We start from the raw sequence: 14,925 nt of genomic DNA on the forward strand, positions 1-14,925 counted from the left end.
GGGGGGGGGTCAGGACGCCTGTGGGTAATGGAAAAGCTTGAGCACTGGTCATGGCAGGCCTGCAGTATCCGTGTGTTGACAATAACCACAGAGGAGGGATTTGTGAGCTTTGGCCAAAGACGCTGTGACTCCCGGCGGCCACCCCAGAGCGCATGCTTGCACCACACCTGCAGCCTTCTTATCACCCTTGCCCCACTCCTGCTGCTAGCAAGACCCCCAAGCCCTTCGGCCTCGGATGCCTCCATCCCTTTCTTGTTCCCACTCCTGGTCACTCTTTCCAGGCCAAGAGCTTAGCCGGGCACCGGCACTCCAGGGGTCTCTCCCGCCTTTCCAGGGGCAGCAGAGTATCTGCTGAACTTAGCCACCTGCCTTGCTGGCCCCAGGGCCCAGGCTGCCCCACAGCTGCCCAGTAGAGCCTTCGCTCTCCTGAGTGATGGTGGCCTGGGCCTTGCCTCCTTCCTGGAACAGAGTGGCCTGTCCCCTGTGTACCTCCCAACTATCTGGCACCCCTGGCCCTGAGCCTCTCACTGAGTTAGGGACTCCCACCTTGTCAGCGGCCTGAGTCATGCCTGATGCTTCACGCACATTCGCAAATGCCTGGGAGGCAATTGGGTCCCCTCCTGCCCATTAGCCTACCTGGAGCCGGATACTCATAGGTGACACTGGTCAGAGGGGCTTCGGAGACCGAAATGAAACGTGTGGCTGGATGAGCAGCCCTGTTCAGTGAAGGGGCCCGGGTGAGGAGCCGCTCCCAGCAATTCTCCTCAGGCTCTCATTCTGTTACTGTCACCTCCAGTTTCACTCGCCCCCAGCAGTATCATCATGACCACTGATAGCTCCTCCAAACTGTCATTTCCTCCACCCTCACTTGTACCCTCTCCTCTGCCTTCACCTGTACCCTCCCCTTCACCTTCGCCTCCACCTTCCCCTCCACTTCCACCCTCTCCTCCACCTAAACCTCCATCCTCCCCTCCACCCTCCCCTCCACCTTCACCTCCATCCTCACCTCCATCCTCACCCCCACCCTCACCTCCACCCTCACTTCCATCCTCACCTCCACTCTTACCTCCACCCTCACCTCCACCTTCACCTCCATCCTCACCTCCACCTTCACCTCCATCCTCACCTCCACCCTCACCTCCACCCTCCCTCCATCCTCACCCCATCTTCACCCCATCGTCAATCTCACACTCACCTCCTTCTTCATCTCCAACCTTACCTCCATCCTCACCTCCACCAACTTCACTATCTCTACCATTGCCACCACCACTACCATCACCCACCCAGCTCCCAGGTTGGGCCCCTGACATCATTTGACATGTCTTTTTTTAAAAAAGATTTTATTTATTTGACAGAGAGAGACAGCCAGCAAGAGAGGGAACACAAGCAGGGGGAGTGGGAGAGGAAGAAGCAGGCTCCCAGTGGAGCAGGGACCCTGGGATCACACCCTGAGCCAAAGGCAGACGCATAACAACTGAGCCACCGAGGTTGCCCCTCATTTGACGTTTCTTAACAACCAGACATGCATCTGGCTGGAGAGGTGATCCTGGATGTGGGGTGTGGCTAGAACTCCGTGTCCGGGCTGCCTCTTGGCTCGTCAGTTTGCAAGCTGGGACTCTTGCTTCCCATGACAATGGCGGCCTGATGGTAGAGGTCTGGGCTGACTGGCTTGGCGTCCGTACAGCCGATACCTAAGACTCTATGGGCAGCTCACAGTCAGAGCCACCTGGTTCACAGGCTGTGGAACCAAGGAGCCTCGTCCTCACATGTGACTCAAGGAAATAGGAAATCCCGAGGTGGGGGAGGAGCCGGAAGTGGGAGTCAGTGCTCTGGCTGTGCCATGGACTTGGCAAAAGTCACTGCTTCCCTCTCCCACATGCAAAATGGCGAGAGGAAACCTCCTGAGCTTTACAGGGTGCAGAGTACATCCACGGCCTCTGCTCCTCTCAGGGAGTGTGACGCCACGGGGCACCCTGTCTGCTGGCCTGGGTGCATCTCCAGCCCCCACCTCTTACCAGCTCTGAGAACTTGAGGAAGTCAGTCACTCCCTATTTCTGCTGAGTCTGTTTCCTCGTCTATAAACAGGGGATAAGCAATAGGCCATCTCTTATGACTACAAAGAAGATGAACTGAGATCATCCACGGGCAGCACTTAGTTGAAATTCTTCACCTGTGCACCAGGCATGGGGTGGGGGGAGGGGGCAGCGTCGCCCCACATTACAGAGGGGGACGCAGAGCTGGTGGGAGTAGAATCAGTGGGGAGAATTGCCTGAGGTCACCCAGTCAGAAGTGACAGAGCAGGGATCCGGAGCCCTCTGGTCCCTTTTCTGAGTTCACATTGACTTGGGAACGTGCGTCCGGCTATAAGGGGCGAATGGGGACACTGAGGCCCCTTCCTGCCCCGGACCCATGGCCTGGGCCAGGGAGGGGAGAAGATTGGGCTCCTGGCCGTAGAGCTGGGCTGAGAGGGAGTGTACAGTCTCAAGCCTGGCTGTGAGACTTGGCTGCTCTGGGGGAAGGATCCCAGGACTGGGTGGGTGTTGGGGCCCCAGGAGGGCTTGGCACACCAAAGAAGAGCAAGATGGCATCCCAGCAGAGAGAATTTGAGCACGCAGTGTTGGAGACTGAAAGGGCGTGTCTTGTGTGGGGTCAAAGAAGCTGGATGCCTGGCCACTGGGTACAAAGGCTCCTGGATCCCGAAAGCCAAGTTCTGAAAGGGTCCTTGAAGGCCAGCAATTTATCCACTGGATTCAAAGGACAACTAAAGCTGGAGAAAGGCCAGGGAAGGGCGGAACCAGAGTTGTACTGGGCTCCCCTCCTTCCTGCCCCCTCGGGCTACTGAAGTCTTTCTGACCACCGGCAAAACCATCTGGTGCCGTGAAGACTGGTGGCCAAGGGGTGGCCGGAGACTGGACTTGCCTCCCCTCCCTGTCTCTGTGTGGGTGCCAGAGGCCCAGGGCCCTTGTCCAGAGGCAATAATCGGGACATTGAGACAATGATGTTAGCATCTGTGGCAATGGAGCTCCAGCCCTTCCTCCTGAGCCCCTGGGCCTCTCGGCCCGCTTGCTCTTTATCTACGAGTGCCCTTCCGTGAGTCCCCACCAGAGACCAGGCACCGTGCCAAGTTCACATCTTCATCTCAGAGCAGAGGAACAGGCTCAGAGAAGTTCAGTTAGCCACCCGAGGTACCAAGCCAGAGCAGGGCTGGGGCGAGATGCCAGGCCCGCCTGATGCCCCCTCACGGGACCCAAACAAGAGCCACCCGTGTCCCTCCTCTTGACTGGGTGCACGGGGGGAAGTGATGAGCTGGATGGTGGTCTGGGGAGGAGTAGGCAGCCAGCTGCCTGCAGGCCAGGGCTCCCTGCCACCCACAGTCCGGCCTGCTCCCTGCCAGGGCCTGCTGCCTGCTGCTCTGTGGGCGGCTGGAACGCCCAAGCTCCTGGGGCCACCACCCTCTTTCCCCAGGGCCCTGGCACAGCTCCCCATACCAGGAGGCCCGAGTGCTCCTTCAAAGCGGGCCCAGGCCCTGCGGCCCGCCACAGGGTCTGAGTAGGGGGGTGGGTTCTGCCCGTGGACACACAGACGCATTGAATAGGAAGCACAAGGCCTCTGAGGTTGCCTCTGGCCAAGGCCAGGCTCAGGCCTGTTGTCTCAGCTCAGTTCCTGGCTGCCTGGGTGGAGGAGTGCCCTCGCTGCCCACCACCAGCCCGGAGGCAAGCTATCTGGTGAGAAAGGGGGGCTGGGGCCCAGGCAGTGATGGTATTTGGGAGAGAATTTCCAGCTACAAGGAGGAAAGTTGAGGCCCATACACCCAACCACCTCCCCCTGGATGGCCTCCAGTCACTCCCTCCCAGCATGCTCACTCCTCCTCTGGGTGTCTTCTCCCTGTGAGTAAAGCTGCCCGCCCCTCACCCCCGGTGTCCTGGCAGCTCTATAATGATGGCCACACAAACCCCTCCATTCCTTCCTGGAACCGTTCACCTGCCTCTGCCAGAGCCCCAGCAGCCTTCTGCCCCAGGCCGACCCTGCCTGCCCAGCCTCAGCGGCCATCACTGTGGGCTGGCAAAAGTGGCAAGGTGAGGGTGTCACCCTGGCCTTCCATCTTCCATGACTTCCTGTTGACCCCAGAGAGGGTTCTAGCTCCTCAGCCAGCTCCCTGTTGACTCCAGAGAAAGTTCTAGCTCCTGGCTTCCATACTCTGGATCCCAGTCTCCCTGTGTGAGACACATGTGGCTCCTGGAAAGTCTGGGTTTATTCGGCAGTACCTCTTCAGCCCTGGGCCCAGAAAGTCCTCCTGGACAGATTGGACCAACCGTCCCCCACCCCATGAAGCATGCTGCTGGCCTGGAGAGGGGACTGCTCCCTCCTGGCTGCCCTATTTGCTGCTGTGACCCCATATGGCATATTGACTGTTACGCTCAGGGGCACTGATTTGGGTCTTAGCCTGTCTTCCCTGCTGAAATCAGGAATCAACCCTGTCTCCTTCTCTGTGTGGTCCCAGTGAGCCGCATGGGGTCTGGCCAAGAGAGGGGACACAGGGAATGCATTTATTCATTCGCTTGTCCAATACTATTGCGGTGTTTTTTGAAGACTGGACGGCATATTCGAGCAGGACAGCCATGTACAGCCACACTCAAAACCACAGGTTTGGGGCCAGCTGATGGGGCCCAGGATGGGGGGTAGGTTATTGGTGTCCGATGGGGGAGACCAGCTCCTGCCTCCAAGAGGCCCGTTTTGAGGCGGCCTGGTACATGGGAGAGCTTGGGTTTGAATTTAAGCCCTCCCACTTCCTAGCTGTGTATTTGGGGTAGGTTACTTACCCTCTCTGAGCCTACAGTGGCATATGCCTCTTTGTAAGCAGTGAGGCAGTGCTGGTAAAGCACATGGTGGACGCTTGGTAGATGGTTACTCTCCACCCCTACCTTCTTTAGGGAGCTTCTGGTTCAATGTGGGCCACTTGGGACCTATCCTCACAGAAGTAGGGAGTTGGGACCCCTCTGCTGGCAGACGTCACCCTGTGTGGTGCTATGGGCATGAGAGGGCAGCAGAGCGGTCCTAGTGGTCTCTGCCCTGGGAGAAGGGGCTGGGATCAGGGGCACAGGGGTGCCTGCCTGCCCTCCTACCCACAAGCCACCCAGCGCCTCTGCCCTCTGCACCCCTTGGCAGGCTCTCAGGGCCAATATGGGATGTGCCCAGCATTGGCCCATCAGCCGCTGGCAGGCCCGACCCTATCATGGGGCCTGGCCCTGTGTCTGGCATCTCTCTGGCATGGCCTGGGCTCCGGCTTCCTGCAGGCGGATGCGGGCTTGTCCCCTGTGCTGACAGGCCCTCCCCAGAGCTGAAGGTGCCTTGGGGCCAGGGCCCTTCCCAAGATGAATGCAGACTTGTCAGAGAAGGGCCACAACTGCCCTCCAGTCACGGCTCCCAGGGCAGGGTGATGCCTCCCCCCTCTGACTAGGGCTTCTCAGAGCAGGGCCCTGTGCCCCCCTCAGACGAGACTTTGTGAGCCAAGGCCGTGTCTTCCCCCTCAGACCCTTGGCAGTGTAGGGTTCTGTCTCCCCCTTTAGACTCACTTACTTCCCAGGGCGGGTCCATGTCTCCTCCCTCATACCAGCTTCCTGGGGCAGGGCCATGACTCCTGCTCAGACTAGAAAAGGGGGTGGGTTGCCGGAATATTCCAGGAGCACCTGGTGGTGGGTGGAGCACAGGAAAATTCAAGGCCCTATAGAAGGTTGCATGGGTGGGTTTCACATGGTAGAGGAGAGAAGGTAACGGATGCAGAGTGACAGGCCAGGTGGGCCCTCTGGCCCCTAAGAAAGGGCTTTTGTCCCAAAGATTGTGGGGAGCCAGTGAGGGGAGCAGAGTTGTTGTCACAGATCCTCCTGGCCACCGCCCCAGCCACAGGGAACGGAAGCCTGGGCTGCCCGGTGGTCTGAGGTAAAGAGAAGGGAACAGGTTGGGCCATCTGGGGAGGAGGAATTGACAGGCCAGGCGGAGGGGAAGGGTGGGGAAGGCAGGCCCAGCACCCTGGCTTCCAGCTGGGGCAGCCGAGGTGGGGTCCACAGCCAGAGAGCCATGATGTGGGCCCTTTGGGGCCTGTACCTGCAAGGACCCCAAGGGTCAGGCAAAAAGAAGGCTCCAGAAAGCAGCCCCGGGAGACGGGTTACAGCAGAGGCAGAGTCTGCCCCCCGAGGCAGCACGTGGAGTCATGGACATGAGGTTCCCCGAGATTCTGGGACGCGGTCTGGGGGGCACAGAGAGGAGGCCGGGAAGCGGTCCAGAAGAGAAAGCCCTCTGCCTCCATTTTCTGTTCTAGAAAAGGGACAGACCCATGCTGCTGGGCCCTGTCCCTGGCTGAGGGGTGCCTGAAGCAGCTGGCGCTCTGCAGTCTCTGGGGGCTCCCCGGCCCCCCACTCTAGCCCTTCAAGGCGACACAGAGCCCTTGCCCTCCTTCGGAATTTTCCAGGTGGAGCTTCACCTCAAAGGCCCTCTCTGGCTCCACATACTCACTCCATCCTGTCTCTGGTCCCGGCACCCCTGACGCCCAGCAGGGACTGAGTCCCCCCGGAGCGCTGGGCCTTCCTCCCAGGGGGCAGCCGCCAAGGAAGGAGAGAGGCCCTGTGGTGACCCCTGTGCACCTCTCCCCACTCTCCCCCAGTTCCAGACACATTGGCGATTTATCTTTCTCTGTTGTTTATCGTGCGGAGGCCAGGCCTCCCAGCCAAATCGGAGCTGGACCGGCCAGCCGCAGCCCGAGACGGCCGTCCCGCCAAGCCCGGAGCAGCCCCCCGCCCACCGTCCCCTCAGCCGCCCCTGAGCCAAGCAGGCCCTGCGCTCTGGCAGGCCGGATGCTCTTTATGGAGCCCCAGGGCCCGTCTCCCCCATTGTCTGCCCATGTTTACAGCCTCGCTCATGTTTGCCTCATGATTTTATTCCGGGTGACGCCCCAGCCTGCATGCCATCCTGCTGAGGCCTCGCTCATCGCCCGGGCCCTGGGCCCCTGGGCTCCTCATCCATCATTTCCTTGAGCCTCACCCGCCTGCAACAGGGGCGGGAGGGCTTATCGCCCACCGCGGTGTGAGCGGGGACACGGCTGGGAGCCGGGGGACCTGCGGCGGGGCTGTTCCTTCGTGTGTGTTCATAGATGCACGTGCGTGTGCATGTGCGTGTTGGGGTTTGCATTCGCGGATATGCGTGTGTGTGCACGCATGCTGGGGGATTGGGGAGGCTTGCACGCAAACGTGTGTGCGCACACACACACACACTCTGTCCGGAACCAGTCAACTGTTACTCTGTTCCTGCTAAATACACAGCCTGGAGACCTAAGCCCGCGGAGGCCCGCAGACCTGCAGGCGGGGCTTCCAGGCCAGCTCTCTCCCTCACAGGGGTGTCACCATGGCCTCACTAGCCCCTCACCTTCCTTTGGGGGTAAAAGAGGAGCTGTGTTGATACCAGCCTCACAGCATGCCTTTGGGCATCTAGAAGGGCTGTGCTCAGCTCTCACTGCGGACCCAGGGCCTGTGGGTCCCTCCGCACCTCCTTCCCTCAGCGGCAGTTCTTAATCTCTGGGCTCCTCCCGGAGAAATACCCGGGCACATACAGGTAAGATTTGGCAAGTCTCCTGAAGCCCCTCCATAAAATCTGCTGATGAAAAACCTCTGTAGGGGGAGGGGCGCCTGGGTGGCTCAGTCGGTGAAGCGTCTGCCTTCGGCTCAGGTCACGTTCCCAGGGTCCTGGGATCGAGCCCCTCATCAGGCTCCCTGCTCAGTGGGGAGTCTGCTTCTCCCTCTGCTTGTGCTCTCTCTCTTTCAAATACATAAATAAAATCTTTAAAAAAATAAAAAATAAATTAAAAAGTCTGTAGGGCTGGACAGAAAAATCCTCAGAAGCCTAGAGTTTTCCATAGTAAATATGATAGTGGTGGCAGTCACCATGATGTTCCTAGAGGCCATTAAGGGACCCAAAGCTGCCACTCAGGCCTGTCTCTTCTCTTCACCCAGAAACAAAATACTGGGGCCATTCTCAGACACCCGGGTATGGCAGGTAACCTGAGGTCACACCTTGATCTTAGATGGTTTGATTCCCCAAGTTGGTGCCAAGTCTCTAAATCAGGGGGCTGAAGGCCTTGTGCCGCTGAGTGGCCCTGGGGTGAGGTCCTCCTCCAGACCCCCCAGCAGGCCGAGGTGGTGAGGGAAGACCACAGCTGCTGGGGACTGTAGATCCCTGGGTCAGGGAGAGGGAGTGCGGGGCAGGACGTGGGCCCCTGGTGGAGCCGGGCGGTGTGCAAGATGGCAGGGGCTTTGTCGATCTTGCTCATTCTTGATGGTGTGTTGGCAGCTGGGCAGTGCCGTCTAACACTTCCCAAACACACCCCAGCCGTCGGGCCTGGTGCTTCAGAGGCCCGCAGGGGCGATGTGATGACCACTGTCTGAGACACTAAACGGCGGCCTGGAAGGTTTGTAAGGTCCTTGAAGACATCAGTCCCCCAGCCACCTGCCTAGGATTCCTGTCCCCGGAGCTGCAGCCTCTGAGACCCCTGGGGCTTCCCCTGGCAACAGGCCCAGAGCTCTGGAGACCGGGGAGCAGCTGGGGACCTCTGGGGCTGGCCAAGGAGCTGATAGGTGGGGTGGTTGTAACTAAGGCAGGGGTGGCTCACCCTGGGGAGGGAGAAGGGTCAGCCCACGGACTTGGAACTCCAAGGAAGCAGTCATTTCCTGGGCCTTCGGACCCTGGCTAACCCATCTCCTGTAACCTGGGTGGCCAGGGGCTCCCCCCAGGACCCTCAGGCCTCCTTGGCTTTCACCTGTTGCACGCCAGCCAACGGCATCGGAGAAACTGAGGCACCGTCTTCCCTGGACTATTCTGGAAGGTACAGGGAAGGTCAGAAGCTTCTGAGAGTGTCAGGGAACCATACCCCTCCCACAAAGCAGCTGCTCCCCAAGAGACAGGCTGGGGGATGGGGGGGTGTTTCTGGACAGCGAAGATCCTCGCTCCTCCCTATGGCAAAGTCTGGCACTCACGAAAAAGCTCCAGGGTGCACACGCGTGTATGCGTGCACACGCGTGTATGCGTGCACACTTGAAGCCTCACGGACTGTCCAGAGTCTATAGCAGGAATGAGACATGCTCCGTGACCTCAAGGCAGGTCAGGCAGCTCCACTTGGGAGCCCACAGTCCCAGCCAAGGACGGGCTTGCAGCCCACCCACCCCATGCACATGCAGAGGCCAATATTCCTCTCTGATTGCCTGCCTTTCGGAGAACAGAGGACTGGGTGGGGATCTGGAGGCCTTGGGAGAGCCCACAAAAGCGCCGATAAATGCATTTATGTTCCTCCAAATGACACTGTAAGAAAACGCACTGAAGGAAGAGGCAGGGTTTCACGCATATTAAATCATGGTCATGGGAACTGTGTTAATATTAATCCTCATTTATCATCTTTCCTGCACACTAGAAACTCCCGTGTCTCAGAGCAGCACCCACCCCAACCCCCACAGCTCGGCCTCCACCAGACACTCATAAATCTGTTTTGCTTGTTCCACACGAGCTGCCTGGGAAAAGGCCCCATTTGCTGCGTCTGCTCCTTTGTCCAAACTTTCAACGCCTTTGACATTTTATGGTTTCGCGTTATTGACTTGGCCTCCTGGGTCCCCTGTGGTAGGCGGCTATTAGAGAGAGCAGCGAGAGGCTTGGGGTGACCTCAGGTTCACCCCCTTGCCTGGCCGGAGCAGAGAGGGCCATACAAAAGCCTTGCAGTTGCCCAGGGTCCGAGCTCCTGGAAGAACACAGACCCCCACCAGGACTTCCCCTCTGTGCCCTGACTCGGGTCCTGAACCCCACCCCAAACCGAAGTCCTAGACCCATTCTTCCTCAGCCTCCGGACACTGCTTTGCCCAAACCTCAGCTTCTGCTTCCCTCTCCTTCCCTCTCCTGCCCCAGCTCCTCCTTTTCCCAAGAGCCTCCCCACCCCCAAGAGAGCAGACATGAGGTCAGTGCACCGAGAAGCAAAATGTTCAGGCGGAGGGGAAGGTGTGTAGGCATAATGCCCAGGGTTGTTCACTCCACGGCTGGACCAGGCCTCCTTGGGGCCACTGGGGACACAGATAAAGGCCAGGCTGATTTTCAGCTGGTATGTCCCGGAGAGGTGGTACAGGTCATTAAATATTTTGACTGATGTCTTGACTGAAGGACATCCATCTGTGTTTACCTCAAGGAGCTCAACGAGCTGGAAACAGACAGATAACTAGATAATTGTGATTGCGGTGGCCAGCAGTGTTCAGCATGATGTGGGGGCTCAGAGGTATCATCTGTCCCTGTCCAAGGCTCCCGGGGGAGGGGGCAATGTCTAAACTAATCCCTGAAGGACTCACAAGAAACACCAGAAGGGATGGGGGGGCGGTGTGTTTCCAGGCAGAAGGAACAGCATGTACAAAACCCAGGAGCAAGAGAGGAGCATTTAATGTTTGAGAATTGGCTTTTGGTGTTCATGGAACAAGGAGATAAAGGCTGGAGAGGTCAGCTAGGGCCAGCTGTGAGCCGAGGCACCTACAAAACTGGGGTAGGAGAGTTGGTTTGCCTTGCGGGAGACAGTTTCAGCAGGGGAGTGACATGGTAAGATTTGAATATTGGCCAAACCATCCTACAATGAGGAGAGTGGATTGGAGGACTAAGACTGGTAGAAGTCCCCTACCTCACACCATAGTAAAAAATGAACTCAAAATGGATTGCAGACCTACCTGTAATTGCTAAAACCATGAAACTTCTGGAAGAAAACATAGCGGGGAGAATCTTAATTACTTTGGGTTTGGCAAATATTTCTGAAATACAATATAAGAAGCACAAATAATAAAAGAAAAAATCAATAAACTAGACTTTGCTAAAACACAAAAGTTTAGCTTTCTGAGACAATATTAAGAAAATGATAAAGGCAAGGCACAGACTGGAATGCTTGTAAAACATATCCAACAAAGGACTTGTACCCAGAATATATGAAGAGATTTTGCAGTTCAGTATTAAGAAGACAAACCACCCAATTTAAAAATGGGTGAAAACTAGAAGAACTCACAATCATGGCCGGTGGGACCGTAAAACGAAACAACTTTGGGAAACAGCGCGGCAGTTCCTTAAAATGCTAAATGTACACCCACCGCACGACCCAGCCATTCCACTCCTAGGTATTTCCCAAGAGAAATGAAAGCATCTATCCACACACATAAAAATGATACATGAATATCTATAGCAGCTTTCATTGTAAGAGTCCCAAACATCGAGGCGTGAATGGATAAACAAATGGAGGTATAATCATAGAGTGGGATACGACCCAGCAATAAAAGGAATGAATTATTGATATATGCTACAATATGCATACATCTCCAAATATCATTCTGAATGAAAGAAGCCAGACAAAAAGAGTATATCAAATTCTATAAAATGCAAGAGAATCTATGGTGAGTTGTTTGGGAACATGGTGGGAGGTTAGAGGGGGGATTACTAAGGGACAGGAGGAAACTTTTGGGGGTGATGGCTGTGTTCATTATCTTAAATCTGATGCTGATTCCATGGGTGTATATATAAGACAAAACATATCAAAGTATGTATGTTAATGTACATACTGTTAATGTCTGTCAATTGAACCTTAATAAAGCTATAAAAAATAAACATGCAAATTATAGCAGGTGACCAGGGAGGCACGGGCGATGTCAGGGAGATTAAATACATGATTGTTGGTTTGCTGACTCACTTCCATTCCCACTCATCTTTTGCTAAATTGTAGTCCTATAAAAGCAGAAATGAAGGCTGCCCTGCTCACCCCCATGTCCTTAATGTTCAGCTTTTTGTAGGCACAGGGGCAGAAAAAGGTAGATTGTCTCAGGAGGAATTTAGAAAGTACTTGGCCAGCCCTGAGGATGTCAGAAGTGAGGGCAGTTGAGGGACCAAAAATAACGCCAGTGTTTCCAGCTCAAGTAAATGCTGCTGGTGTGTGTTTGGAGAGGAGGGGAAGGTGACCTCAGACTTGTGCATGCTAAGTTTGTGATGCCACATTGTGTGGAGACAGACACACTGGAGTGAAAGATTTGGGCACTACCAGGGGATCTCAATGTTTCTTAATGGTTTAGAATGAAAACTGAAAAGTTTTGAAAGACGCTGAATCCTGGGCCCAACCTCTAGACCAGTAAAATCTCCAAGGATTCTGCCTGGCACTGGAATTTTCCTAAAGCTCTGAGGGGATTCTAATGTGTAGCCAGAGTAGATAACTCTCACCATGGATGGTGATTAAAGTCGTGGAGGGGAGATGAGCTCCCCAGATGAGGATGTGGGGAATGAGACAGAAGAGGACCTGGGACTGAGCCTCAAGGAGCCCTGACTTCAAGGGATAGAAAAGGGAGAGTAGGGGCGCCTGGGTGGCACAGCGGTTAAGCGTCTGCCTTCGGCTCAGGGCGTGATCCCGGCGATCTGGGATCGAGCCCCACATCAGGCTCTTCCGCTATGAGCCTGCTTCTTCCTCTCCCACTCCCCCTGCTTGTGTTCCCTCTCTCGCTGGCTGTCTCTATCTCTGTCGAATAAATAAATAAAATCTTTAAAAAAAAAAAAAGGGAGAGTAGCAAGAGATGAGTGTAGCTGGAGAAGGAGCAACTGGAGAGATAGGAAAATCAAGAGTGCAAGTCACAGAACAGGGGAAAGGGATTCATGGATTGGGAGGTTGAAACTGGTATCCAGGAGAGAGCTATGTTGGTAGAATGGGTGTGACAGAGCCAAACTGGAAAAGGGGATTGTGGAAGAAAGTGGGAGGTAAGGGGTGGAAAGAGTGAACTCTTAAAATAGCTTCACTTTGAGGTAGAGAGTTGGAAGGAGAGTATGGAGTTAAGGGAGGGTCAGAGGGGATTAGACAGGGGGGAGACTTGAGCATATTTAATTGTTGATAAAAAGGAATCTAATGGAACAGAATAGAGTCTAGAAACAGACCTTCCTTATATGGTCACTAGATTTATGACAGAAGCACAGATGCAATTCAATGATAAAGAGAAGATCTCTTCAATAAATGCTGCTGGAACAGCCAGATATATGTATGAGGTGGAGGGGGTTACGTGAAGAACCTTCATCCCTACCTCACATCACACACACAAATTAATTGAAAATGGATTATAGACTTAAATATAAAAGCCAAAACAATGAAGAAATTGTAGGAGAATATCTTTATGATTCTGGGGCAGGCAAAAATTTATTAATAAACATAACATAAAAAGTATTGACCATAAAAGAAAAAATTATATGTTGGACTTCTTTTTTTTTTTTAAGATTTTATTTATTTATGTGACAGAGAGACAGCCAGCGAGAGAGGGAACACAGCAGGGGAGACGGAGAGGAAGAAGCAGGCTCCCAGCGGAGGAGCCCGATGTGGGACTCGATCCCAGAACGTCGGGATCACGCCCTGAGCCAAAGGCAGACGCTTAACAACTGCGCTACCCAGGCGCCCCTATATGTTGGACTTCTTAAAATTTTTAAACTTCTGTTCATCAAAAATCACACATGAAAGGCAAAATCAATCTATGATGATGCAAAATAAATCAGGGGTTGCTGACCTACCTGGAAAAGGCATGAAGAAACTTTCTGGAATGATGGAATTTTTCTGTGTCCTGATGCGGTGGGGGTTTTGTTAGGGGGTTATGGTTTTTTTTTAGATTTTTTAAAATTGAAATGTATTTGACATATAACATTGTGTAAATTTAAGATATGCAACATGCTGATTTGATACATTTCTATATTATAATATGATTGCCATTGTATAGCTAACACCTCTATAATACCACATAATTATCATTTCTTTTGTGGTTGGAATAATTAAATCTAGTCTGTTAGCAAGTTGGATGATTATAATACAATATTGTTGTCTATATTCACTATCCAGGACTTTAAACTTCCAGGACCTGTCTACTAGTTGCAAGTTTGTAATGCATGCGTTTCTCAAAACAAAGATTAAGCTGTATACTCAAGATCTGTGCATTTAATTGTTGTCAGGTTATATCTTAATATAAGAATATAGAAAGGAAGGAAAGTGAAAAGGCAAGCCATAGACCAAGAGAAGATATTTGCAATATATATATTTGATAAAGAACTTACATCCAAAATACATGAAGAATTGTCACAAATCAAAAAGGAGAAAAAGACCCTATTTCTAAAATGGGCAAAAAACTTGAACAGGCACTTCGCAAAGATATCCCAATGATTCATAAACACATAGGAAGGTCCTTAACATTATTACTTAGCAAGGAAATGCAAATTAAAACCACCAGAAGACACCCCCCCACACACACACACATACACACCGAGAATGGCTAAAATGTAAAAGACTGACAATTCCGAGTGTTGGCAGGATGTGGACCAATTTTATACTTTCACACTCTACTGGAGGAAGCCTTCCTACAGCAGGGAGGGAGGGGGGCTCAAGGTTGACAAGGAGTCACCATGAGTATGTCACTGCTGCTCTCCTAGGTCTGGGTGTCCTCAGTTTCCCACGAGGCACAACTGGGGAATGGCTGCCTGAAGCCACACAGTCCCATTTTGGTCACATCCTTCCTGTCCACCCCCCTTTCTTTCCATTCCCGCCTCATGGGACCTTGGCACCTGAGGCCACAACACACCGCCCTGGGCCATCCTTATTAAAGCCAACAACACTGCTAGCATTAGCCCAGGCTCACAAGGCAGACAGGCAGGGGCTCAGCCCCCCTCTAACAGCATGGGTGGCTTTCTCACCTGCAGCCTGGGCTTCATCTCCACTGGCCCATCTCCTCTTTGCTGGCTGGTGCTGGTAAACTCCTCACTGCCTCCTGGCCCCCCTCAATCCCTCTGTTATTCACCTGCAGTCTCGCCAGCCACTGCTGGCACCCTTCGGTAGCCCGCTGCCTTCAGGCTAAAACTTGAGCTGCTGGG

This window comes from Ursus maritimus, unplaced genomic scaffold (assembly GCF_017311325.1).
Source record: "Ursus maritimus isolate PB19 unplaced genomic scaffold, ASM1731132v1 scaffold_2, whole genome shotgun sequence".
Classification (NCBI taxonomy): Eukaryota; Metazoa; Chordata; class Mammalia; order Carnivora; family Ursidae; genus Ursus; species Ursus maritimus.